Genomic DNA, 27951 nt, shown 5'->3' with positions numbered 1-27951 from the left:
GTAAAAATGAATTTTATAATGCTGAATACACCATGGAACAAAACTTCTAGGTGAGAAATCTTACTTTACTTTTTGCTCCCTAATAGCAAAGACCACTTGAAGGATGAAGACTGGCTTAACTCTAAATCTAGGCTTCTAGAACAGAACTGCTAGACACTTTCAGGTCACTGCAGCCTTAGAGATATTTCACAACAATAAGATAAAGTATGCATCATCTTTTCAGCTAATACTGTTGTTTTAACTTCGACATCTTTAGGAGCTATCTCAGCCTACAATTGTATTTGTTTTTCGAAGACCTGTTTCTTGCCCACAGTATGGTTACACCAGCTTCCCCAAAACAGGCCCTGCAATTGCAGTCTTTTCATTGGTCGCTTCCTATTTTACTTACTGTATGCTTTCAGTCTAGTATTGATAAGAGATAGGAAGTAAAAACAGGATTCCAATCACATAAGAATGCCACTATTTCATTATAGTTCACAAGTCTGTGAATTTTAATGAAATCTGAAATCCCCTGGTTTGTTTTATTTTTTTTTTTTTAAAGCTACATCTCACAATAATTTATTTCAATATCACCAAAATAGTTTGCTCAGAAGTTACTGGTTTATTTACTCTAACTGAAAACTATAAGGTTAAAACAAACTTTTTAAACAATTTTCCAAATAAAATGACAGTATTGGAATATTTCCATCCAAACTTTCATATTCACTTTCAAATTTTCTGTTTGTTCAATTGACACGTTTAGTGGAATGTCTGAAAGATTCATTGTTTTAAATAAGTTGAAGCTAAAGGAAATCGATCCCAAATACATTGAGTTTTACAGTGAGGGACCTGATGAGCACAGTGGATGCATTACGCAGGGTGGCATTAGCGTTCTTAACTTTTAGTCTTTAAATATCTGAAAACCATGTTTTTCAGATACTTCATCCACCCGTTAGACAGATCTATCTAAAGTTGGTCCTGATTCTATCAAAGGCTTTCCCTGACCTACGATTGAACAAAAGCTTTACTCTGATTACTATATGTTTATCTGTGCTGAGCTGTGCCACCTGGTAAGATTTCACAGGTGAAGAATGCAGAGATTTCCCAGATGTGGTGATAAGATGGAAAACAGGTGACCCTTTATTTTGTTTGTTTTATTTTTATTTGCTATCATTTCTCCACATAATTATGGGGAAAAAAAGCATAGTATTAAAGCAGAAAACAGGTAATATAGTTTAAGAATGAATAAATGAGCAGAGCCTAGGTCTTAATGATCTAAGTCACTAGAGCAGCACTGCAAGCTTCCAGTGACTTTATGATATGTTTAGAATTCACTTCAAGTGAATTTTCTCCTTTGCTTCCTCCCCTTTGTTCTTTTTATGAGTAGTAGTCATAAGTTAATGGATACAGTGAGGTTCAGGTGATCAAAACTTAAGCTTTTGGCCTTTCCCAGGCTTCCCCTATTACTTGGGAAAGTCTCTTCTTCTTTTGGACTTCGCTATGTGTAAGACAGTAGTTTGGAATTGCCAGTTAGTTTGATGAAGTACTGGAAATAAGCCTAGCTGTAACAGCACCTGCAGATGTATTTACTTATACCATGTTCCGTATCTTCACAATGAATGGTTATCTGCAGGAGCTCCCATCAGCAACATTCATAAGTATTTTTGCTCTCGTGAGGCAATACACTTCTGGAGAACTGAGAGTATGTACCAAAAGATGTATTGTTTGCTGGAGGAAAGTAAGAAAAGAAAGGTCTGTTCATCTTAGCAGGGAGTAACTCCAGCATAAACAGTTGATTTTATTTCAAGCACTGTGACAGAAAGGATGGATCTCTGGAACTGTATGAGGAAAGAACTAGTTAGAGTGGTTCATCTGTTGTTCTGTGTACAGAATCAGTGTTTTCTAATAAAAAAATGGAAGCTGCAAGTTCTGTTACAGAAAGAAAGATAAGGACATCAAACATCTCTGAAGTAAGTTACCATTTTTTATTTTTGACTGGGCTAAAATTTTCCACTCAGAGTAGTTATGAATATGTAAAATAGGTACCTATTTTTGACCTTTCTTTACATATATGGGCTAATGTTACAGACGTTGCATTCATATTAAGGCAGCCCACTGACGGTAGATTGTAGTGAGTGAAGTGAGTGAAATGCCTTGCTAAGTGTTCACAATCAAGGAAGGTGAGTTGAAGGCACACAAGAATAGCATCTCCTCAGTGACATGAATTCCAATGCAACAGCTAAAAATTTACATAGGGCTGAAGTTTCCAGGGATCAGTCATGCTGACTATCATTTAATACCAGAGCCAGATACACTTCTAGCTTTGTAAACAGGTAAAACTGGTATGAAGAGCAGATACAGAGTACAGTCTATCACGTAATGCCCAGCAGGCACTAAATACACAGGGGACAAGATGAAAATCAATTATCTTCAAATAGCATAGCAAAAGCCTTTTCTGTTCTCACATACTAGCATCAAATCCATTTAAATAACAACATTTTAGAGCACAAAAGCAAAGTAAAACCTCATGAAAGCCTGTTTCAGCTAGGGCAGCATCACCTCAATCCTTTAGATTTACCTCTTCAAGGAACTTTCTCCCAGATGTAAAGATGAAGAATTAATCATCCTGTTACATAAAATGCATACTCCATGGGGAAGATACATAAAGCATGCAAGAGATGGATGGATTTTTTTTTTGTGGAGTAAGTTCACCCTCAGGGGGTGAGAGCATAGGGAAAAGTGCTCTCTGAGTGATTACCATTTCTGGAAGCACTGGAGAATTGCAGGCTTGATATCATCTGAAAGAGACTATGATTTTCAATTAACTCTTTGCTCCTGTAGACTGGTAATTACCTCGTATATGTTGGGGTTCTGTTCTACACTCACCTCAGCAGTGAGCTGAGAAATTGGAAATGGTCTCATTAGTCTGGTGGCTGATGGATGCCACAAGTGGGAAACACAAGCAGGGCTTTACTGAGTTTCTTCTCAGAGGCTATGTGGTTTCCTAATTTTGAGGAAGACTTCTACAGCAATGTTGTAAAGAAAAATAGGTAAAGGGCAATTCACATTGCTCATAATCTTCTTATCTATTTCCAGTTGGGTCTGGAAATGCCTGGCATTGCTCTGCTGCCTGGGTGATTCTGGTAGTCTGGAACCAGGCCAGGAGAACACCCTGCACAGGCTTTTAGAGGTGTAGACAAAGGCTTTGTAAATTTGGTACTTTCTATGGTAGCAATTATGGTCAAGGAAAGTAAGAACAGGATCTTAAATGGAAAGAAAATTGAAGATAATTTTTTAAGGTAAGAAAAAGGAAAGGGGCGGGGAAAAAGGAAGTTTTAAGATTTATAAGGCTATAAGGACTTTGCTGTTTTAATTACTGAAAGCTAAATTTCTGAGAGCCCACAGTAGCTTGTTAGATACTTACTGTAACTCTAATTAAGTAATTAGAGAGTTTGATGAGGAAGGCAAGGATTTTAAAATTTAAAGTATTCTGGAGAGTGTATATGCAGGGTAATCTTTTTCTCAGGTGTCTTTGTATTATATAACGATTAACCTTGAGTTAAATGTTACAGGATGGAATGAGAGCTTTTATTCATGAGTCATAAGCATAAAACCTGACCCAAAAGCTCTTTGAAATGTGTCTCTGAGAAGAGAACTTTGTCAGTGTGGAGTCTGTAGCACTTAGGTCAAATTGTGCTTTCAGGGATCAGGTGAGGTTTAGCAGAACAACATGTATTTCCTGAAAGGACAGACTTAATGAGCAATATCCGTAGCAGTAAGTAGAAATACTGTGTTACAACATGTTGACAATATAATTCAATTACTGTCAGATTTTGTATTGCTCCAAGTTTTAGACTGCCATGGAAAAGTCTTGAAAGAAATGAAAATGTAGCAATAAATGACAAAATGAGCAATGCAGCGATCCTCATAGCTCTGTTACTTCTTTCATCATTTACAATTAAAAATCATGTATTTCTGTGTGTAAATTCATTGGGATTTTCATATAGAATCATAGAATCATAGAATCACCAAGGTTGGAAAAGACCTAAAAGATCACCCAGTCCAACCGTTCACCTATTCCCAATAGCTCCTACTAAACCATGTCCCTCAACACAACATCCAGTCTTTCCTTGAAAGACTGAAGGAAGAATGAAGGAAGAATAACCCTGTGGAAATTATCAAGAGAGACAACGTGGAAAATTCAGATATTGGGATTCCCATCTCTGTAACCAGATCCAGGGTTCCCAAGTTAGTGATGCAGGGATGCACAATGTGCCCACTGAAGTCACAAAGTCACATTCATGTAATTAAGATATGCAACTGCAAACATATGTTTAAAAAAAAGTGTGGGTGTGTCACTACTACATCGGATCTCAATACATCTCAGAAAGGAATTTCTCCATTCTGCCAGTAACTTGGGATTCTGAATGGGCATTTCCATAAACTGCACTTTGAGCAGAAGTGTGGTTTTAATGGTCTCTATATTCACTCAGGCAATTTTTTGCTTTGATTATTACTTATCACCATGAACTCACATACCAGCCGTCTACTTATTGCTGCAACACCGAGCAATAAATAAATGAGATATTCTTCAACAAAACCTTAACAAGCACTTTCAGAATCTGGCACTTGACGGTTCTCACCTTTCCCAATCAGAGTACCTAATCGATTAGTTGTGATTCAATTAAGTGTTCAAGAATATGCAAGGTGAACACTGTTTCCAGCTCTTCTCCCTTAAGATTTCCATGAATAAAAAAGTGTGCCTGACTGTTTTACAACTTCCACCTTGATCTTGGCTTCTTTTTAGAGTCAGTACTATACTGTAAGGCTTTATATCCTCCTGCACCTATGCATTCCATATTACCCACACCTGTTCTGTCATCTATGCTATAAACCACCATCTCCCCTGAGCAGTGCCAAGCAGCCTATACACTATTACAGCTGCTTTTAGCTGGATCCCATTTTCCCCAGTAATTTTATGTTTTGGGTCAACAAGCACCCAGAGAAGAGCCAGTTCAAGTACTCTATGAGAGGGACATGGTCACTATGCACTAGAGGCAGCTTGCTTCAAGTTGTATGCCTCCAGGACTTTGCTTGACCAACAGGTCTCTATCGTGTTCATCTGTATGTGCAGATGTGTGAGGACTGCTCCAAAAGTAATGCTTCCTATCCCGTTATTTTGGCTCATGACATAAGAGCAGATGGTGGTGGTATAGAAGTAGAGGTCCTGCTAAACTCAGCGCATAGTCTGGATTTGGTGCCTTTTGGCTTCCATCCATTTATGCCAGTGAAAGTTAGGCTGTGTGAGCAACGTTTTCCTAACCACAGCACAGTCATCACAACTTTGAAACAGTGGGACACTTCTGCTGGTGCAGATTTTTATGCAGGTTCTTACATTGCTGGCAAAAATGCATACCTCATGGAGGTGACTATGTTGAGAAACAATTTTTTGGAGCTGTGAATTTGCTATTTGCTTTATCAAATAGTGTTATTGAGCTCTCTGTATCTATTGTAATTTTCATGGAAATAAATAGGAAGCACTACTTTCAGAGCAACATGAGCTTGTGAGCATGCTTCTCACTGAAGTCCCAAAGTAAGCACTTTAACCCAGACAAAGCAGTACTCCGGAATGGTGCTTTAGAAAACTATCTCTGTGGGGGAAAAAAAAAGTCTTTGCTAGCTAAAGAAACTGCATGGGAGATGTCAACTGCGTTATTCTGCTGAGGTCCTTCAGCTTTTTGAGGTACAAAGAGAAATTCCATCCTGAATAACAAAAACTACCAAAAATATATTCAAAGACTGAATCTATTGAAACACAAATACAATATAAACATTATAATACAAACTTTGTGCTGAGAGCATGCATTTTGTGACAATTGGGTTTAATATTAATAAATCAGTATATTTTGCTTGGTAGGGCACAGAGACATTTAATCTTGAAATATCACCTTCATTGTACTATTCTGTGGTGTGCTTCACCTCAAAGGTTACTCTATTCTCTTCATCTTGAGTAGAAGGTCTAATCCATCAGTTAGTCCCATCTCATTACAGTTCCATCAGGGACACCTAACGATGCTGGATACTTAATAGAAGTCTGTAGGTGATCTTAAAATGTGACTCGGTGCACTTGGGAAGCATGAGCAGTTTTCTTGTATCAGGGAAGATACAAGAACAAAGGGAGAAGGAAGGAGCTAAAACAAAAAGAATAAACCAATTAGAATAATTCTATGGCTGCTGGGAATATTTTTAAACTACAGCCTTTTTTACAAGGCCTTCCTTCCCTTCAGATACTGAAAGGCCGCTCTCAGGTCTTCCTGGAGCCTTCTCTTTTCCAGGCTGAACAGCCCCAGCTGTCTCAGCCTGACCTTGCACAGGAGGTGCTCCATTCCTTGGATTATTTTTGTGGTCCTCCTCTGGATGCACTCCAACAGGTCCATGTCTCTCCTGTACTGAGGACTCCACATCTGGACGTACTACTTCAGGTGAGGCCAGCACAGAGTAGTGGGGCAGGATCACCTCCCTTGCCCTGCTGGTCAAACTTCTTTTGATGCAGCCCAGGATGCAGTTGGCTTTCTGGGCTGTGACATTGCTGGCTTCATGTCCAGCTTCCCATCTACAAATACCCCCATGTCCTTTCAGCAGGACTGTTCTTAATTCTTTTGTCCCCCAGTTTGTATTGATAGTGGGGTTGCCACAATCCAGGTGCAAGACCTTGCACCTGGCTTTGTTGAACCTCATGAGATTCACCATGGAACCTACAACAGTGATGTTAATGTTTGTGATTTTTCTTTAGCAGTGAATGCTAAATAAATGTTTCTTTATTTCAAAAAAGAAAGTAACTAGGATGATTTAATATGCTACAGTGAGTCCTGCAGGTCTTCTTACAATCTTCACAAAATCTACCATTTTATTGAAGTATTAAAAGAATGCCTACTGAAGTAAATGGGATGTTTTCCTAAGCAGAAATTCAGAAGGAAGCTTTATGCAAGGCACTTGAGAGAACTTGCTCTAAGAGCATCAGTGTCACTGAAAAATCCTTGGAATAGGGGGTTTAGATGCTTTAACTTGGATGATGCATAATACTACTCGGGCCATTCTACCAGAAATTTAGCATTGTAACTATGACTACTGATTGATATAGAGGATCAGAAGCAGAAAGAACCTGTATGCATGTAAAAGTGGGGTGATGCTCTTTGTTTTCCTGAATTTGGAGTAACTGCAGACCTCGCCAGTTTTGCTTCCAGTCTTCCAGGTTCATAATACACTGCATCACGGAAAATTAGTTCATAACTCACTCAAAGCTCTGCTCTGTATTACTTGACTGACCACACTTCGTTTGCTGCAAAATCTTTCTATTTGTTTTGGTGTTGTTTTTTCTTTAAGAAAAGGAACTTTGAACGATGGTTTCTTGGCAGATTTATTTGTCTCCCAGGGCCATGAGTTGCATGGGTGTAAGTGAGGGCAGAGCTTGGCTCTAAATGACTAAAATGCTACGCTCCCTTGGCTGTGAGATGCTGAGGGAGTGCATAAAAATAACAGAGCAGGAAAGCTTCAAATGTAGCAGAAAGAGCCAACATAGCGTGCTGCCTCTTTCCCAGGGGATCAGCAGGAAAGTTTCTGTGCCTTCAGTGAGTCTGCCTTACCAGAACTGCACAGACTGACTCAGAAATATGAGTGTGAGGCTGGGAAAATGCCACACTCGGAAGTTAATGGCAGATCCCCTGCTGACCAAACATACTGTGCTGACACCTTGGATGGAGAATGGTGGGATTGAGCATCGTATCGATGGGTGCAGGAATTCTATGTATTGATGGTAGATGAAAAGCTGCAGAAACCTGCAGTGATATCTGTTGTGTAGTCCCAGTTGGAGATTTGAGGTCCCTCTCCTCAGGTGGGGCAGGCCAGAGGATCAGGTGATGCCCACAGCTCATTCCTCTACATCATTCCTTTCTGAATGCAGCACACCTACAGTTGTGTCCCTCAACACTGAAGTTTTCCTACAGCATAGCAAGAGCAGCTTCTACGTTTTGAATGAGTTGTAGCCTTTGCAGTGCATCACCACAGTGACAAGAAGACCCTTTACCCATACAGTCCACTGCCTGTATAGCTGCATGCACCAATTCATTGCTTGTTTCTGTTTTCATTCACTGCACCCATTGAATTTTTCAGAACATGTGATTTTCATGTAAACTGAAAACAGAAAACAAAGGTATACAAGTTAGTTTCAATCTAGAAGAGAGGCATTTTAATGAGAGGGGAAAGCTAACGCTGCATTTTTTTTAAAGCACAGGGGAAATTTAAGCGCAGAATACAAGAAATGGGATTGCAGCCTTTGTTCTTAATATGTGTTGCATCTAACAATTTCATTTGTTCCGCTGTTCTTTAGTGAAAGTGCTAAGCAAATACTTTGCAATAAATAATTTAGCCTTTGAATTTAACCTTCATTTCTGCTCATGGAGTCCCCATGTGCTGATTGCAGTGGTTTCAAACTTATTTGTAATTCAACATCACACAACTTTTAGGGGTGAAGGGAAGGAAGAGCAATTTATCACAGTGCTATGAATGCTCCCAACTGATTGCAAAGTATTGCTTCTCCTTCCCGATCTGATGGCTGCAGTGGCACGAGATATGAGGAGGCGAAGGGAAAGTTGTCATTTTGAGACTAAACATGAATTTTTCCTTTTCACGAGATTAACATCTTGATATTTTGTATGTGGAAGGTTAAAATAGAATCACTATGGGAATAGGCTCGGATATTACTGTCTGAATCATTAATTCTAGAGTCTAGATTCAGGGTCTCATCTGAGGAGGGCATTGATTAAAGCAAGGAGTACTCCTCCAAAATAAATTACACCTTTTACATCACAATGTAACTTAACATGTGTGAGAAAAATAAATAATTTTCTGATATCTCTCTTATAAAACATCAGACAAAGGTCTCTCTAAGCTGTTTTTATCAATCTTTCATTCCTTGCTATGGCAAAATGTGTGACTATGATCTCACCCTCAGAGATCATTGCTTTGCCTCATATGGGGCCAAAGTTTTGTCAGAAGGAGTTACAAATATTCAGCTTAGAAAATGGCTCAAAATAGCTCTTCGTACTGCAGCATGAAGCACACAGAGGTAAGCTGAGAGGATTACTGCTGAGCTGCTTTTCCACCAAGTACAGAAAACAAAGTGTGAGTTGTACATGCCTGACATCATTAAATACTACTATAGCAACAACTCACTCTTTATCTGTTTAAACATCAATTTGGAGGGCAAAAAAACCAGCACAAATATGAGAAACAGAATTTTCTTATTTTATCTGCTCTCCCTTTGGTAGATAGCTTTTGTGGCAAACAAATACCTAACAGTTCAAAATGAAAAGGGGGGAATTTGGAAATGTCAAATTATGGAATCAGACTCTCTCCGTATGATTACATAAGGAAAAATGATGCCTCGTAGTTTGTTGGAAGATTTCAAAGGATCAGAATAGTGCACTGAAACCTGGTGTGTCCTTTTTCCATTTTGGAAATGAGAAGCAATAATACTTAGTGTGGTTTTGGCACTGTTCTTCAGGGAGGAAAAAAAAAGTGATAATTGGGAATTCCTTATGCAAATCTATATGGAAACAAAGGGAAAAGAAGTAGAGGATAACAGCAATAAAATGTTGCTAGTCCAAAAAGCAATGAGAGAAATAACAAAGAAAATAATCGATCACTTAGCTTGTTAAAATATTTCAGTTTTTAGGCATTAAACATTAAGTGCTTAAGAATGCAGGTAGGTATGCTGTTTCTTAAAGGCATCCATGACAGATGAGTATCAGATTTTTCTGGACAGTAAGATCACTGAAAAAAAAGTTTTGATATTCTGTTATTTTTAGAAATCTGACTTCAGCTACCAGTTCCACTTGTTTTTCTTGATACAAAACAAAACAAACTAGACCCCTAACAAATGATTGAATTTCCTGTTAGAAGTAGTACTTCGGCTTTTAAACCACATAACTTTAATTTCTTTATCTCTTTTACTGTTTTTCTTTTCCTTTATTAGTTGCTATCTGATATCTTCAGCTATGTATTTCCATCTTTGAGAACAACATACAAGTAATTTTTCAGTAAAACTGGATAACAGAAAAAGGAAAAATGAAAAACATTTTAATGCAGAGATGATGGCATATGTAGAAGTAAATGCCAAGTACTGTGTGCAGTTTGAGGATAATCCTTTTGTGTACTACATAAACTTGTGAAATCATTATCCCAGCAATTAAACAGCATGATTAATGAGACAGGGAAAAAAGGAAAGGTGCTGTTATTCCGTTGATGCTGAATTTAAATTTTCTGTGACTTCATCTATTTTACTTCACATCTTGTTTGTGCGTCTTCAGTCTTTTAGAAAGAGAGTTGCCATAACTCAGGGCCCAGCTATTTTTATCTGGAGCAACTATTAGATTGATATTGTCACATTGTCCCAGCTACCATTCTCTTTTTCTTTCATATGAATGCACCAGGGTCTTATTAAATAAATCAAAATTAGAAAGAAAAAAAAACAAAAACAGGCACAAATCAAATGAAAGCAGAGTGGGCTCTGTTTGCAGGCTGTGGCCTTGCTCCCACTGGGCCCACGCAGCACGTGCCCTTTTATCTTAGTGCCTTTAAGCTATGGTGGTCTGTTCAACCTTCTGGGGCTACATATGTCTCTGGGCCAGGATAATTGTTCTCAACAGCATGAGCTTAACTTTACCACCCCTCCTGCCTCCCGACTTACTGTAAATTAAACAGTGGCTCCATGAAAAGAAAAAAAAAATAGAGAAGCACGGAAGTTTCAACTGCTTTTAAATGCTTTATTATTTATGTACTTATTTATAAAGTAACTTGTTATTTTATGGGTACTGCAGAAAATTTTCCCATTTTCTTTTTGATGAGATGGAACTAATTTAAAATCTTTCTTTTTTCTTCTTTTGTTTTGGAACTGTGGAGCAAAGAACAATCAGAAAGAAATTAGATTAATGAGGAAAGAAGGCTAGACGTGGACATAGAATATATGAATGGAAAACATGCAGGAAGCCAAATTCCCATTCAGAGTTTGCCAAATTACCCATGACTCCACTTTCAAAGCCCTCCTAATAACTCCCCATTGTATGCAAAGCCCATAAGAACAAAGTTAATAACAGTGTATGAGGATCAATTATACATTACAGATGTAAATCTCACAAGCCCCTTCCATTCCTGTGTCATGCACAGGAAAGAACACATTGTCAGCACTCAGCAAATGATAAAGAATAAATAACTGGCAAGAAGCCTCTTCTGTTTATTGAGTTGCATTTTAACTTCTTAGAATATAGCTAAAGCAAAGTAAAGCTTTCATTAATGGATTCATGCTGATCTGTGCTGCAGAGTCATTAGAATCCCTTGAATTTGTTAGGGGTATTTTAAATATGCATTTCCTGTAAAAATAGCCATCAGAAGATCTGAATCTTCCCCCATCCTGATCCTAGTGCTCTTCTCAGCACCTATTTCACTGCTTAACCTTTTTTTCAACACAGACTTATGTTTTTTCAGATGAGTTTTTATCATCATTCTATAGTGGGATCCATATTCTCCTGTATTTACTGGAAATATTTGTTTTTTGTTTTTTGTTTTTTGTTTCTTTTTTTCCATAAACGAAAGAAGCAAAACTGGTTCTGTTTGTTTGTTTTTCTTCTTTCTTTCTTTCCAGAAGAATATAAAGAAAAGAAGAAAAGAAATAGTTGAATCACAATTTTTATATTCTGTCCTGGAAACTGTCCAAACTAGGACTTAAGTCAAATCAGCTAACATCATGCCAGCTTTTAGCTCCCTCTGCTAGGCATTAGCTACCTGCATTTCATTGGATGTACTGCTTTCTGAAAGGCTAACTGTTCTGCTCAAGGTTTCAGATCTTGTAGGAAGACTGTCCTTCACACAGAGTTTGTATTTTCTTTAATCCTGATTATCATTTTTCTTCAGTCTACAATAAAAAAGTACTTAGTCTGAAAAAAGCACAATTTACTTCTTGTGAAGAAGATGTCTTATGGTGAACAGTTGTATTATGTAGTAAGCAGGTTCTCTGCTGAAATACTTCTCTACCTTAGGTTCTGTGCTGGGCTGGCTGTGTAATTTAGACATATGTTTCAGTGGTCTCTCTGTCTTTTTATTTGGTTCAGGACTATCAGAAAGTTGACATATCCTTTTCATCCTTTTTGCACCAGGGATTTAAAGTTAAGCTCAGAAGGGAGCTTCATAGATGGGTATGACATTCTAACCCAGGTTATAAAGGCCGTAAGGCAAATTCACAGTTTGAATCTCTTTTTTTTTTCTTCCTTTTTCTCCCTCCATGTATTAAAAAGAGCTGTGTTGGACTTAGCATGTCCCTTTCACCTGTTTAATAGTATTGCGTAAATATGAAAACAGTTCTCAGTGTGAAGAAGTCTTCTAGTGCTGCAGCTTCTAATTTTAAATAATGGCTGCTGACTACCTTATCCACCTTGTTGAGTTATAATTGCTTTATTGGTGAAAAAAGTCACAAAGTTCATCATCAAACTTTCAAAAGGCTCATTGTACTGATATCAGTAAAGACAACACGTTTTATTGCCAGGTTTGTAACGGAGGCAAGAAAAAACTTTTCACTGATTCATGACTATCTTAATGGAATTCACTGTAGAAATCTGCTGTAGATGTTTACTGAAACAGAAGTCTACTAGAAATAAATGGATATTTATTGAAGTATATAATTGACTGTAAGCCCATATGGACAGTTAGCTCAAAATAAGCCGGGGTGGCATAATATATTCATAATATATCCAAGTCGACAGCGACTACCTGTATGTGTGCAAAGTGGTCGCCACAAGGCAATGATGTTCTCATACTGTCTGGACCTCTACTCTGTGACACATCGGCATTTACAGCCAGCCCTCACTGGCACAGATCTCAGGGCTCCTCTGTGAGACCCCTCTGAGGGACCTGAGGGACTAGAGGAGGAGCTGGGAAACCCCTAAAAAAAACTTGAAAAGATAATTACACTATTCCCTTGGGCTTACATTAGGGAGGTAAAAACCTTTGCTGTTGTCACATTTCCCTATTGTCAAATTCATAGTTTAATACTCCTGCCATTTATATGCCTTGACATACAGCCCAAACTGACAGATGCTCCTCTCCATCACACTATCAGATCAGGAAGGCTAACATAGACTCTCAAGTACTAGCTGAAAGACCAATTTTTGGCCCACTTCTTATCACTGTCTCATTCTTAATCAGTGTTGATGAGCTGAGAGATGTGTAATTAGATAGCTGTAGGTTTCTTCTGTGCTGGTTGAGTGAAATGTTCATGCTTAACACATATCATAGATCAGCCTTATGCTGCGTATTTTCTACAAACTGTCCACTTCTTTTCTACCTTTTATTTTTATTATTTGGCTTCTTCACTTTACACTTCGCTGTATGTGTGGAATTTGGCAATGTCTCCTGCATGTAGCCTCTTCAGGTCCTCTCAGTTGGCTTCATTTAAGTATCTGATTCATCAAACAACTCTGCATTTTGGGCCTGGTCCAAAGCCAGTTAAAGTCAACAGTAAAATAAGCCATGCATTTCTGTAAGACCTGATCGAGGCCGTCTTTTCTTTCTCAGTCTCAGCCTGGTTGAGATACAAAATTCCACTGGAAGGATGGCTTATTCTTTTTGGAGAGTTGTTTTCAAGGAAACCTTTATCTCCTATTTTTTCTGAGATAGAGGCAGATAAAATGCTGTAGTTGATCTGCCCAGAATATAAAATGGAGTACGCAGGGATCATGATAAAGAGAGTATCTGTGCCTTGACCTCTCTACAGTGCAACAACACTGAGGAGACCTCTGCAAAAAGTTCCTATGATTTTAAAGAGCAGATCTGAGACTTCAGAGGGATTCCAGTGTCCCCCAATATACTGGAGCTCCTGCTACATGGTGAGCCATCAGATCCTCTTTTCCTGGATCAGATGGTGCTTGCAAGCTTGCAAGTAAGCCCCAAATGCTGCACAGGTAACAGGAGCTCTGAGTCACTGGGTGCTCTGTAGAGACAGATTTCTTCAACAGTAATCTTCAGGCATACTCAATACTTTGAGGCAACATGTTTAAGTATTATTACAATTTGGATGAAAAATATTAGCAACAATTATATAATTCTACAAATTAGGAATTTCAGAAACTGGAAATGTATGGTTCATGCTCTACCACAGAGATTTAGTGTGCAATTGGGTAAGTCAGCCTGGTGAAGCTGAAGGGAGTTCATGTGCTTGCTCCTATTAATGACTTTGATCACAGCTTTTGTCCTAGGAGGAAGTTTTCTTCCTCAGAGTCAGCCTCTTTATGTGCGGCTCAGTACAGATTTATGCACCATGTTTTAGGCATTCATGTTAAACAGCTCTAACCCAGATCCCTGTAAACAATAATAGGTGTTTCGAGTATAAATAAAGTAGTAAAACTTACATTTTTATGAGTGACTTGGGATTTAGCCAAAATAGTAAATAAATAAATAAATAAACCTTGCACATTTAACAGTTGACTATACTGAGTTTACTGTGAGGCTAAATTTAAGAAAAATGCCCCCCAGAAAGCAAAAATCCATGCTAGGTCAGACGGAAGAAAAGAGGTTTTGAAGTTAAATTACAGTGAAATGAAGTAGAGACTCAGAAGATAGTTAAAATGCTGCTCTTGTCTCTAGCAAGAAACCTGACTACATACATACTGTTTCCAGGGCTTACTAAAGCTGTGATGAATGCATATCTGGAATGTATTTCTTCTTGTGTGAATAGACTACATATCACCATTATCTCAGCGTGTTTATGAAGGTGTATTTCAAGGAGGTGGGAAAACACACACATTGCTGCTATATTTCTGCAGTAAGTCATGGAACAACCAACATACTCATTGTTTTTAGTGTGAATTTCATATTTCAGAAGCTCTTTTTTCTTTCTCAGAAATGGTTTATGCAAAGTACACTAGAAATATATTTGAATGTCATGTCTGAGCCTTGGTAGCATTCCTGCATATGAGCTCAAGGAAAAGAGCATTTCTTTGCTAGAATGTGTTGTGTTGACTGAATAATGCGTTAGTGTAGTCAAGAATACAGTATTTGACATCCTTGGCACTTTGAGAAGATCTTCTTTCGAATAGAGCTCAAGCTGATTCTGTGAAATACTTCTTGTTAGGCTCATATATACCATGTGAAGGTAGGGTTGGATGTCTCTATTCTTTTTAAAATCTATTCCCTGTACCACACTGTTTAGGACTCTCATTGTATTCTGCATCTAGATTTCTTATCAGTAAGAGGTAATTACCTCCCTCAGAAAATCCCCTCTCTTCCTGATTGAGGCCGTGTCACTGCAGCAGAAATATTATTCAGCAGCCACTAGGCATCCTTGGTGGTGACATCTGTTTGGTTGTCTGGTGGGGGATTGAGGTATAATCAGTCATATAGGTGTTGAATAGTATTGGCTTCCTGACAGACAGATTGAGTAGCCATAGAAGCAATTTAAAAACCAGCCTGTTTGTTTGTGTCACCCAGTGAAACACTGTGATAGCAGCAGTTGTTTTACTTTCAGGATTGTATAAAACAGGAGAAGAAATTACTTCCAAGCCAGAAAAATGCAAAAATAGAAAAAAATAAATACATTCTTCTTTTCAGATTTTTATTTCCTTATTTGTGAATCTCTCACCTATGGTATCACTAATAATGAGTTAAATCTCCCATCTTCTCTAGAATTTCGAACCGGATTATACAGCGTTGTCTAAAATTTAGATGAAGGTAAGGCAGAGTTTGCAATTCCATTGTTACCAGGTAGTGAATAAAAGATGAAGATTAGCATCATTAAAGAAAAGTGAAATGGGTTCAGCAGCATTAATTCAAGGGAGTAATTCTGGACACTACTGGGACTGAGTCCATGACTGAGAACAGAAGAATTATGCCCTAAAGATGGCAAAAAGCAGAGCCTGTCTAACCAGGCTCCCCTGGGGAATGGGAAGCGATTACAAGGCATGCTGTTGTCTCTTCTTTCATGGGCATAGGAAGCCACCTGGAAGATATGGGATGGAATTGATGTAACTAGAGTACAATCTAACATAGCTGGCTTCAAACAATCAGGTGAAGATTACGAGTTAACTTTTGCAGATCTGAGAGTGAAAAAAATGATATAATCATTAGATTTTGAGCATCTTGTGAACAAGACCCAAAGAAAAAAGCAGATCTGAATGACTTCACGTTCTCCCAACGAAGAGGATATAGACAAAGGAGACTAGTGGACTGGTGTGGGATTTGGTGAGAGTAGCCTTGACAGGAAAGCAAGCAAGAAAAATTGGAGAGATTCATCTCACCTAACCGTAAGCACTTCACTACAGATGGCTGTACCTGAGCAAGTCGTACGGGCTCCCTTTAAAGTCAGTAGAGATAAATAGTTTCTTTTAGAGTGCAATTCATTTCACCTCGAGTAAACAACAAAAATGTGCGACATGAATTGTGCTTCAGATGTGTCTGTTTCTCTGCTTTAACTGTGCAAGGCATCTGAATGAGAATTAGCTGTGTGAACTGGGAGGTATGGATCATCCCCTTAGATTTCAGTGGGAGAACAGAGAAGATGGGCTCCAGGGTTTCAACATCTGCTCTGATGCTGAACTGTGCCCAGAAGGGCATCTCTCTCCCCATTCAGCTCCTTGTCAGGAAGATATGAAGGAAATCTGCAACTAAACCTGTATCACTCTGAAAACCCTGATGTTCATCTTTACTATTAGCTTCTCAGTACCTCCACATCTGCAAGTTTTATTTCAAAGAGAACAAAATGAAAAATGTGGATCCTTGTTGATTATTAGATAATTAAAAACTTAAAATAGAGAGATAGCTGCTTAACATATAGCATTTCAGTACACATTTTGCTAAGTTAACACAATCTATTTACACAGAGAACTGTGTAAGAAACTGTCTCAGCTGCCATAAATAATGCTGCATTCCAACTACAGCCCTCAAACAAATGCTTTTTCAATCACTTACCTCTGCCTCCTTCCAGTGGTTCCCTGCAAGTTTTGCCTAACGAGCTCTCCAGATTTGCTGCAGGCAAGGCACTCGACTGGGTTGGTGCCCAAACTCCATGGCTGCTGGACTTGAAAAAGTACAATATGTCTTAAAATAGAGAAGCTCAAGCCACAGCAGATATCTGGTAGGACATATTTATCGCAGAAGTACAGTTAGGATGCATTAAAGTCTCCATTAAGACCACTATACTGAGAAGACTGAAGAAATGGCAGATGATCTGTTATTTAGCTGATGTTATAAACAGCATAACCACTGCAATATACTTCCAGAAATGGAAATACAAATCATAAGAAAATTTCTGTTCCTTTGGTAACAGGAAAGCTAAACTATGGTTTTCTGATATAATTTCTGAAGGTACTCGGCCATGCAACTTTATGTCAGACAAAAACAAGACATTATAGAACCCTAGAAATAAAACTGCCTGATGATATTGTAAGGATGTTATTATATTTTCCCATTATTCTTTTCTCCAGTTCATAATTTAGGCATATCTTTTGTCTAATACCAAAGCATTTTGAGTTCCAGTTCAGATGTGTCTTCTATGACTGATACAAAGCTTGTGTGAGTTATAAAAAAAATGGTGAACATGACAAGGAAGAGAATCTCTATATGATACTACAAGAAACTTATATTTTGATGGACCTTGGGTTTTATTTTTCCTTCAGTGTTTCTTATAAAACATTAAGAAAACAGTGATTCTGTGAGCTTTGTTTTACTACATATTTAGCAAGAAGTTACGAAGCCCCATTTACTCTGCTATCCCTTTTTCTGTGACAAACATAATAGCATAAGATTGTTTCAGCCTGAAACGGAATGAAAGAACCAGATATTTACCTTTTCTGCCTTAAAGGAAACAGGAATATTCTGTATTTCCAGAGAGAAAATGAAAATACACAGTAATATTTTTCATTGTTCACAAGCCAGAAAGGAAAATATCACCCTCTGAATATTCTGATCTTAAAAAGGCAGATTGGAAATTATGCTCTACAGCCTTGTCTTCCTGCCTTCCAGCAATCAACAGCCTGGGGACTGTCTTAGCTGGAGGTCACACCCACACTGATGCTTTTAAAAGGTTGTCTAATCCCTAACCCATTTATACTTTTGGTTTTCTGAACTTCCTGTGGCTGTGTTTTACAGTTCATATGTTGTTCAGAAAATTGCTTCCTTTTGTTACATATAAAACTGCTGTCTACTTATACTTTTGTATGACCCATGGCACATGTTATCAACATATGCTGTATTTGTTTTATTATATGTGTTATCAATATATGCTATACAAGGTGACCCACTTAGTGGATGAAGGTAAGACTGCCAATGTGGTCTACCTGGACTTCAGCAAAGCCTTTGACACTGTCGCCCACAACATCCTCATGGAGAAGCTGGCTGCCCAAGGTTTGGATGGGTGTATGCTCCCCTGGGTGAAATACTGGCTGAATGGCTGGGCCCAAAGAGTTGTGGTCAGTGGAGTTAAAGCCAGTTGGTTGCCCATCACAAGTGGTGTCCCCCAGGGCTCAGTACTAGGGCTGCTTCTATTTAACATCTTCATCAACAATCTTGATGAGGGAATTGAGTGCACACTCAGTAAGTTTGCAGATGACACCAAGTTGGGAGTGAGTGTTGATCTGCCTGAGAGGAGAAAGGCACTTCAGAGGGACCACCTTTTTTAGCTCGACTGCATTACTTTTGTCATGGGGTAAAGAACTACGCATACGATTCAAGAAACAGGTGCATCGTTGATTTCCTTGACAGTATAGCATTTTCTATTCTACTTTGGTCTTTCTCCCTGTCCTAACAGTTCAGACAGTGCTGTTTGCTCTTTTGACCATCACTAGGCACTGTTGACACTTTCTCACAGTATTTGACAATATGACAATGAGTCTAAAATTTCTTTCCTGAGGGTTATTAGGCAATTTAGAGATTTGCGATGTACACATGAAGTTAAAATTGTTTTCTCACATACACTGAACTTACCAGAATTGAATTTCATCTTTCCTCAAAACCACCTGGATTGCTGGTGTGATCTGTCTGTGACTTCTCACAGTCAGCTTAGGAATGACTGACATCTCACTCTCCACTTTACTTTTCATGGCTCCATCTTTCACATCTATCAATCTCGGTCTAATTTATCTCTGCTATTAATTTTTGTACTGGTGCATCTTGTCTGAAGTCACATATCCTTGGTGTACGTTGCCTCAGGGATTCCTTTAATGTACTTTTTTTTTTTTTTTTTTTTTGTAGTTACTTTTTCATCATTATGTATGCTTGATCTTTTGAGACGAGAGAAACCAGCAGACCTGTACTGTTTGGTACATTATTTTCAGTACTATTTTTGGCTTCACTTTCTTTTATTTTGTGTCACTACTATACCAGAGAGTACGGTGAAATGTAAAACAGTATTATTGTTAAAAAAAAAACAAAACCAAACATTAATATGTGAAATCGATAGAGCATTTGATAAAGAGGAAGGTGAGTTAACAACTGGTCACTTGTCAGAAAGCAAATAAATGACCAGAGGGTCTTCCATGTACGGTCTCTAGCACCATAGTTTTAGAACTAATCTTCTGAAAAGAAGCTTTTATCTCCCTCCCCATCATAACCTACAGAAAAAGACTAAAAACTTCTTCATAAATTGCATAAATGTAGAACTTGCATTTATTTCATTTTCTTACAAGGACAAGACAATACTCAAATTATGACTTTGGACTTAAAATGCATAAATATATCCAAATTCTACAACAATATCATTTTTCTAGTAGAAAACTACCAGGCGCACTTGGATTTATCCAAAACACGCCTTTCATAACATTCCATATTTTGCAGGAGCTTTTCAAAACTGAAATGTTTTTTGTTTGCACTTCTTGCTGCTGTTCTCTCCTTGTCAGTTTTGGACAAATGTTGAAAACTTCTATTCTGATGTAGATTATAGAGTGGGAGGTTTTGGTACTGCAAAAACAAAGTCATTGCTTGCCTAAACTATAATGAAAGCTACTGCATGAAACATGACTCTCATGAGTGATGATGGCTTTATCTGAAGCAGTTGGTTTTATATTTAATTTCAGTGACTGTACTTATTATAAAATAAAGAGTTCAATCCTAATGATATGTATGTATTCATTAGGGAAAACACTTTATTCAGTGACGTTCCCTTCTGCTCTGACATTTCTGAATCAAATATTAGCAATGAATTGTTGGACCTGATATTCTTCCTGCTGGGCAAGTTAGGAATAATTCACAAGAAATCAATGAATCTAATATAATTCTAGTTTATCTTTCTGTTCATGCATATTCCCAATCCTATTTTTATCCTCCATTTCTCAGTCCTACTCTCCACTACCTTCAGCCAAATGCCTACGCCTTTGTCTAGTAAGAAGAGATATTCTCAAGTATTTCTAGGGACAAAATACATAACACAACATAAAGGAGAGAGGACAATCTCATGTAGGGGTAAAATTGATATTTCATTCTGGTATAAATTACATTGCTCTGCAAATGGTATTATCCAGTTGAAACTGAATATATTATTTTCCTGTACAGTTGGTTCTACCTCATCTTCCCTTTTCACAGAATCACAGAATGGCTGAAGTTGGAAGGGACTCCAGAGACCAACTGGTCCCTGCTTTAGCAGGGACACCCAGCATAGGAATTTCAAGACCAAGCCTAGGAAACTTTTGAACAGGGAGACTCCATGACCTCTCTGGGCAAATTCTGCCAGCATTCAGTTCTGTTGTGACTATTTTTTTCATGGCAGATAAAACTTTTCTCCACAGTATTTTTGAATGCTTCTACCTTGCCAATATCATGTAGCAATGCTCATGTCTCTGTTCCCCTCAGTACATTTTAAAGAGTCAAAGTTCATGACAATTTTTGAAAGTCAGTAGTTTTTGTATACTATAATAATGAAGCAAATTTAATAATTCTTAGCAAAGGATGAAGATATTACAAGATATCCTTGGACCTAATTACAACTTAACTATTACAACTTAACTGCCAACTATCAAGGATTTTCAAGCAATTTACTTCCTTCCCCAAAGAGATTTGAAATTCCAGACCTCCTGATTGCTAAAGAAAGATGAGCAATTTTCTACTTCACAGGCAAATTCCAAGTTTTAAACCATCATTTTTGTGAGAGATTATAAATGTTACATTTCTTAACATGTGTAATGGTTCTCATGCTACACTATGAGTCTTTTTTTATTTTATCCTTTAACTATAAAGCACAAAAATTTTTTAGAAGATAAGAAACACAGAGGGCATTTTTCATCAGATCAAAAGGCTTGAAATATTTAAAAGTGTCCCTTTTGTGTTTGTAGAAGTTTGTCTGTGGCACTGCAGAGTCTCTTATGATATGGTGTTACATTTTTCTGTAGTGGGAGATTTTCCCAAAACGTCCTTCCAGTTTTCCATTTTAGAGATGTGTTGGATGAGTAGATTCTGTAGCTGCTAAAGCTATTGTTTTCCTGGATATGGATTGTATTTCTTTTGTTGCCTATAAGAAAGTAGTCATGGAAAGAGATAATATCATCACTTAATATTTATGAAAGAGATAATATCATCACTTAATATTTATGAATGGGTAGTTTTCTTTTAATGGTGAAATTGATACTTGTCACTAGAACAGTTTGTTTTACTTGTAAAACAGAATAGTGAGCAGGACTGCCAGATAGCTTTTCAGTTTCCACAAACGAAAAATATCTGCTTATTGGCTCTCTTTTATTTTTGTGTAGTCTTTTGTATTATGTTCTCAAGCCAGTCACACAATGTTCAAGAGAGGTCATTGAGTACTTTAGTTTTTTAACTCTTCTCCTTGATTGTGCAATTGATTTTAAGAACTATTCAGTATTTCACTGATACACAGATATGAATGTGTGCATCTGTGCGTGTGTTTATTTATGGAATCATCACTCTGCAGAGAATTGTCTGTGACGTAGACAGATTTATTAATCTGGTTATCTGGAGCATAATTTCAAAATAATTGCCAGGTGAGATAGAGACTTTATTGCTAGTCTGCTCTATTTCACAGTTTTGCTGAAGTAGTTTAATTATCAGCTATTAGAGGTGATAATTCATTCAACAAATTTGAAGAGCACTTTAAAAAAAACCCTCCATGCGCCATCAACACTAGAGAGAAGAGTTCTTCTTTCTATTTATACTTCTTCTCTTTTTTTAATTTTTTTTTACTATATACTATAAGAGAGGTGTAATGTTGCCTCTTTAGGATTTTTTTCATCCTGTCCATTCAGATGTGCTCATTGCCTATGGGCAATGAGGGACTGGTAGCTGGTACATGGTGTGATGCCACAAATAGAGCTGCAGTGGAGCCATGGGTGTGTTGCTGCAGTGCATGGAGGGTCACGTCTACCCTCAGCTGCCAGGTTTCTGTGCAGTATTAAGGCTTTGCACAAGGGCACCTACTGATGATCTATTCTTAATATAGATGAACACAGAGTGTTGATCCTTAAGCAGTTCTTCAAAGAAAAAGTGCTTGAAGAAGATGTAGCTGAATCTGCCAACTATGGGGGAAAATAGGGAAATCAAGCACATACCTAGAAAGATTGTCATTTGGAATATACGGAAGGGCAGAATGGTAGATGCACTTTGAAAAATATTTTGAAATTATCACATCAAGATCCAAGGTAACCTCTGTGGGACCTCTGTGTTACTCTGATATATATCAACTCATATAGCCATAATGCTCTGTTCCTATGGACATCATCTGTGTCTGCTATGAGATGCTAACAACACCCAGTATGTTGATGGGAGAATACATGCATCTAATTACCATTTTTGTCAAACAAAGCAGAATGTCATTGTAACCAAGATACTTCAAATCAGGATGGCTCATTCACCCTGTTTTGCTTTTTTGTTGCTTTTTGTATTGACTTCAATAAAGATGTAACGTGAACCTATGAACTGTTTCCACTTTACTCCCTTTTTTTCTGTTTCATTCCTTTTACTGTGTTTTTCTCTGTTTAAAAAAAAATAGTATTTTGTTTTGAGAGCTAAGAAACAAGGATGGTTCATTTCTAATTGCAGTTACTGTATTTAAAATGCATTATTTAGTAGTACAATAATACTCCGGGTCTTAAAAAGTTATTTCTGGAGAACATTTAGTCCTTTGTCATAAACATTTTCATATAACTTTACATATGCATATAGAGTGTTCAAACAATTTGTATGATTAATAACGTAACATTCTAAATTAAAGATAAAGATTTTGGAAAGAAAATGTCTGCCATTCTATGTTACTCTTCTTTGAAAGTAAAAAAACTCAAGTTGGATTGTCTAAATAAGAAGTCATCCCTGTTATGGTGAAGGGTCAAATATTCAGTAAATGATAACCAGAATAAGAAGGGATCAAGGACTGCAAAACAAGACCAAGAAGTAGAAAAGCAGTAAAATTTTATATTTACTGAATAAAACATTTTAATTTGGAAAGATGAGAAAAAAACTAACATAAGGGGAAAAGAACTTGGAAAATATAAATGGAAAAAAATAAAAAGAGCAAGAAGATAGACAATGCATTATTTTAATGGAAAAGGGAAACCAATAACAAGAGCAAGAATGCCACATGATTTCAGTTTTACCTTTATTTTGTTAAAGGAAGATACATTTTGAAAACTCTGTCTCCTCTTCTTTGTTGACTTTTTCCCACAGTAGTATGAAATCAGTGTCACTCATCTAAACCAGTGTGTTATCATATTTTAAACAATCATATAAAATAGCATTTCCTATGTCTTAGTTTCCAAAATTGCAGGCTGTGGAATTGCTATGTTATAGTTTACTTATATTGCTGACTAGCATTCAAAATAAAATGACTGCATCAAATGCTTAATGCAGCTTCACTGACACTGGTGACTCCATCATACTGCAGTGGCAGTTGTGGGAACTATTGACAGATCAGAGGAACTACCACAATTGACACATTTGTGTAGCGTTGCTGAAGACAATGGGACAAATTATACCCTTGACATTAAGCATAAATTATGTGCTACAGTTTTTATTCACATAGCAGAGCATTGACTTGGATTAAAACCCTGACAGAATCAGACAATACTTTTTAAAGTACATTGTAAAAGGGGGAGGTAAAGGGAGGTAGAGGAAGAGACAGCAATTGGTGGGTTGATTCGACAGATAAAAATACTGTTTTATTGACTCATTTTACCTCAGATGACTATAGGGAGGGTTTTTAGCTTAGCTCCTTATTGCAGCAGATGGGGATCCCAGCTGCTTGTGTCTTTCCATCCTGACAATCTGGTTACATCAGTTTTCTAGCAGTTTGCGCATCCAAGGTTTTAATCATAAAGAAAGAGGCTAGAAATGTCCTTTCTTTAGAAACAGAACTGAAACCAGAAATTATGTCCAGATTTTCTTCCAGTTGGGTCAGTTTTGGTGATGATAGTCTGCACGTGGTTCACTATGCTTGTTAATATAGATGTGAGCAAAGTATGCCACAAACACCTTGCTTCTCATAAGCGGTCTATAGTACTCTTACCTTCAAAAAAGAGATGACCATCAGCACAAGCACTCTTCTGTTGGACTGGGAGCTGGCTACACTATCAGACTGCCTTTGCATCTTTAAGTTCTGCCTTCCAAATTTTCTCCCTTTTATAAAATTGGAAGATTTATTTAATTCCATTTTAAAATAGTTGGACAGTGTAAACTGTAGAGCTCAGTCTCTGAACCTCTTAAAGTAAAACTTGCAATGATCATTTATTTAAAGGGAGCACCGGTATTAAATTGCACTGCTGATGGCTGTGACTCCCTAACCAATTGTCTTGAGATGCTTTACTTTCACTAGATGGATTTTTACTGACTTAATGAAGCAAAATGTAGACGATATTGAATCTGGGAGAAAGAAAAGATGAATTATTGAAGTACTTTGAAGACTGAAAGAAGGAAAGGACAAAGAATTTTTGGAAGTTAGGCAGTCCCACAGATACTCTTGTCTGGTTGAAAAAAGAAATAGCTAAGAAAAAAACCAAACGTAAGGTTTCACCTTCATTAAGCTTTGCAGAGCACAATTTCAAAAGATCGTCCGTGAAGCCTTCAGTTTTCCCATTCAAAAATGCAGCTGATAGTGTAAGGAGTGACAGGTTTGTTTAATGAAATGTTTTCTGTAGGATCTTTGCAATACTAGGAGGACATGAAGGAAACAAAGGATAAACTTCAGTAAGCAGGAAAATCTTCAGTTAAAGCATTTGTCTGTTGTATGAAGAAATATCTATGTGTATCTAGCATTGCAATCTCTTTTCATGCTAAGGCAGAATTTTGAATTATTTTTTTAATAAGAATTCCTAATTTGTTGGATTTTTTTAAATTGTTTTCTTTCTCTTTGTCCCAATTTCTAAATGTTTAAATCTCAAAATGCGCTTTTTTTTTTTTTTTTTTTTTTTAAGTTCTGAGGTTCTAATGTCAAAAGTTAAGTTGCAAAAGTCAGTTCCCTTTGCATTCCAAATGCTACAGAATGCTCTGTTTTTTAAAAATATCATGTGTTAGGTGCCTTAGAATGGGCACTTAATGCTAGTGAAGATTTTGACCTTTCCACCTCTGCTGCTGGGCAGTGTGCATTGAGCACTCAGTGCAGAGCGCTGCTGGAATTCCAGGAGGAAAGGATCAGTCCTCTCTTCAGAAATTGTTTGAGTAGTGTGCCACGTAAGGCCACATATTAAACAACTCTCCTTCTCTATAACTCTCATCTTCACCCTCTATGAGAGGTATATTGGGCTTTAACTGAATGAATGCTACTGCTACAAGCACAGAGTGAGTGCTAATTCCTGAGGGGGCAATTGGGAGCCTCTTCAGAGCTGTAGTAAATAATGACTGTCCATGAATTACACAGGTAGTTAATGCACTCTGCTTTGTGTTCTTAATATGCCCTATCTTGCATCATAATTGGCCTACTACATGTTACACTAACCTGCAGCAGCAAATGATCTTTAGGCAGTCTTTGACTGTTACTCAGAGTTTTACTGAACCATTCCAGCATTTTTAACTTTTTCAGTTTGGGAATAAATCTCATGGCAACTGCTTTGCATCAGAACCATGTCTGCTTTTCTTGAGCTATTCCACCATCTCCAGTTCTTACCTGAAGCAGAAAACATACTGGTACTTGTGGAAGACTTGCGGACACTTTTCAAACACTTTCTCTCAGTTAGAGCTCAGATTAGTTTCCAACCTCTCTATTGGTTTGTTTCAGTGACAGATTTATTCTCTTCTTCTATCATGATAAATCACAATAAAGGCTAGCACAGACTCCAAAAGCAGGGTATAGCCTCATACGGAGTGATATTTATTTTTTCTAACTTTATTAGTTAGCTGCCACTGGGCATGTTTTTTGCGTTCCCTCTGCAGTCAAGGAGAGAGAAGAGCATTTCTAAAGTCTGATTCATCCCATTCTGAGTGTCTTGTGACTCAGGTGAGTGAATTGGCCTCTGGATGTGCTTGCCTCTGACTTCCTTTGTACAGACTCTAGAGGAAATCTAGATAACCAGTTTAGACTAGACACCTGATTTTTAGATGAATAAAGATAGTGAAATGACTCCTACCCTCAGGTGCATGTCTATGAAGTGAAAAAGTATAGGTGATGGGAGAGATAAAATAGGACCACAGTATGAAAGCAGTGTGAGAGTGTCCTTCACAGTCTCCCTGTATGAGTTTTCATTTTAAGTGTCTGCATATGTTTTTCTTCCTGTGATTTTCCTTGGCTCCAGGATAATCACAAAAAGTCTCTTCGAGATTCAGAGTAAATTCAGATGTTTCTGTTTAGAAACAGGTGAAACTGCCAGCTGTTGGCTGCTGCAAAACATCCACCTAGAAGATGGCTGCCTTTAAGAGGGAATGGTATGAAGTTGAGCTAGGAAAGGTTCAAGTTGGATATTAGGAAATCTTCTGCAAAAGAGTAGTGAGATATTGGAACAGGCTGCCCAGGGAAGTGGTGGACCCTCTGTCCCTGAAGGTGTTCAAGAACTATGTAGGTGTGGTAGTTAGGGATGTTATTTGGGTTAATATTGGTGGTAAGTGGATTGTTGGACTAGATGGTCTTAGAGGTCTTTTCCAAGCTTAATGATTCTGTGACCTTCTTGAACATCTCAGGATATTAAAGGTTCCAATGATGTGGAATTGAAGTATTGTCCATCATTCCTGTGATTTGCAGGGGAAATTGATTTTATTAAATTTATTTGATTAGGAGACACAAGAATTCCCTCAAGGAGCATAAACAAACATGTTACTACAAACATGATTGATGTGGTGATCCAGAAAACAAGAATCTTAGGAAAATTTACATAACTGCAGTTTTGATTTCCTGTATTAGTTAAAGATGAAGCACTTTGAAATGACAAATTAAGTGAAATTCAAATTAAGTGAAATTCAGGTGGATAAAACCCATTGTTTTCAGAAGTACATTCCTGCCTTTGAAATCTATTAATATTTTTATGCTTAAAATACACAGACACTGCTTCCTCTGACTGATTAACAATTTTATGAAATCTGAACATTTATTATTTATCACAGCTCTCCATTTAAAAGCCATTTTTTCTCCCTCAGTTATGACAGAGCATACCTTAACACTATTTCAGTGGCATAGGCCTGTCATCTTCAGCAGCTTTTATTGTTCAGTGTTGGTAGGTATGTACACACAAAATGAAGCATCTTATATAGATGTGACAAAACTAAACCACATAGGCTGCTAATGCACTACATGGCCTGAGTAACCTGAAAGGCACTGTATGGAGAAGTCAGTCACCTGGACAAAACTGGGTGATCTCTAGTGTGTCACCTGTCTATGTGTGTCACGTTCTATGGTGCCCATCTTGACCATGTTGTTATCTTATGTCCTGAAAAGCAATTTTTATTCCTTCTGATGTTATTCCTGAGTAAGTAACAGGAACTTCAAAGGTACACTTGTTGGCAGACTCTTAA

The sequence above is a fragment of the Centrocercus urophasianus genome, unplaced genomic scaffold (assembly GCF_019232065.1).
Source record: "Centrocercus urophasianus isolate 14NV4802_14NV808 unplaced genomic scaffold, USGS_Curo_1.0 seq_13, whole genome shotgun sequence".
Taxonomy (NCBI): domain Eukaryota; kingdom Metazoa; phylum Chordata; class Aves; order Galliformes; family Phasianidae; genus Centrocercus; species Centrocercus urophasianus.
This window is presented reverse-complemented; position numbering follows the sequence as displayed.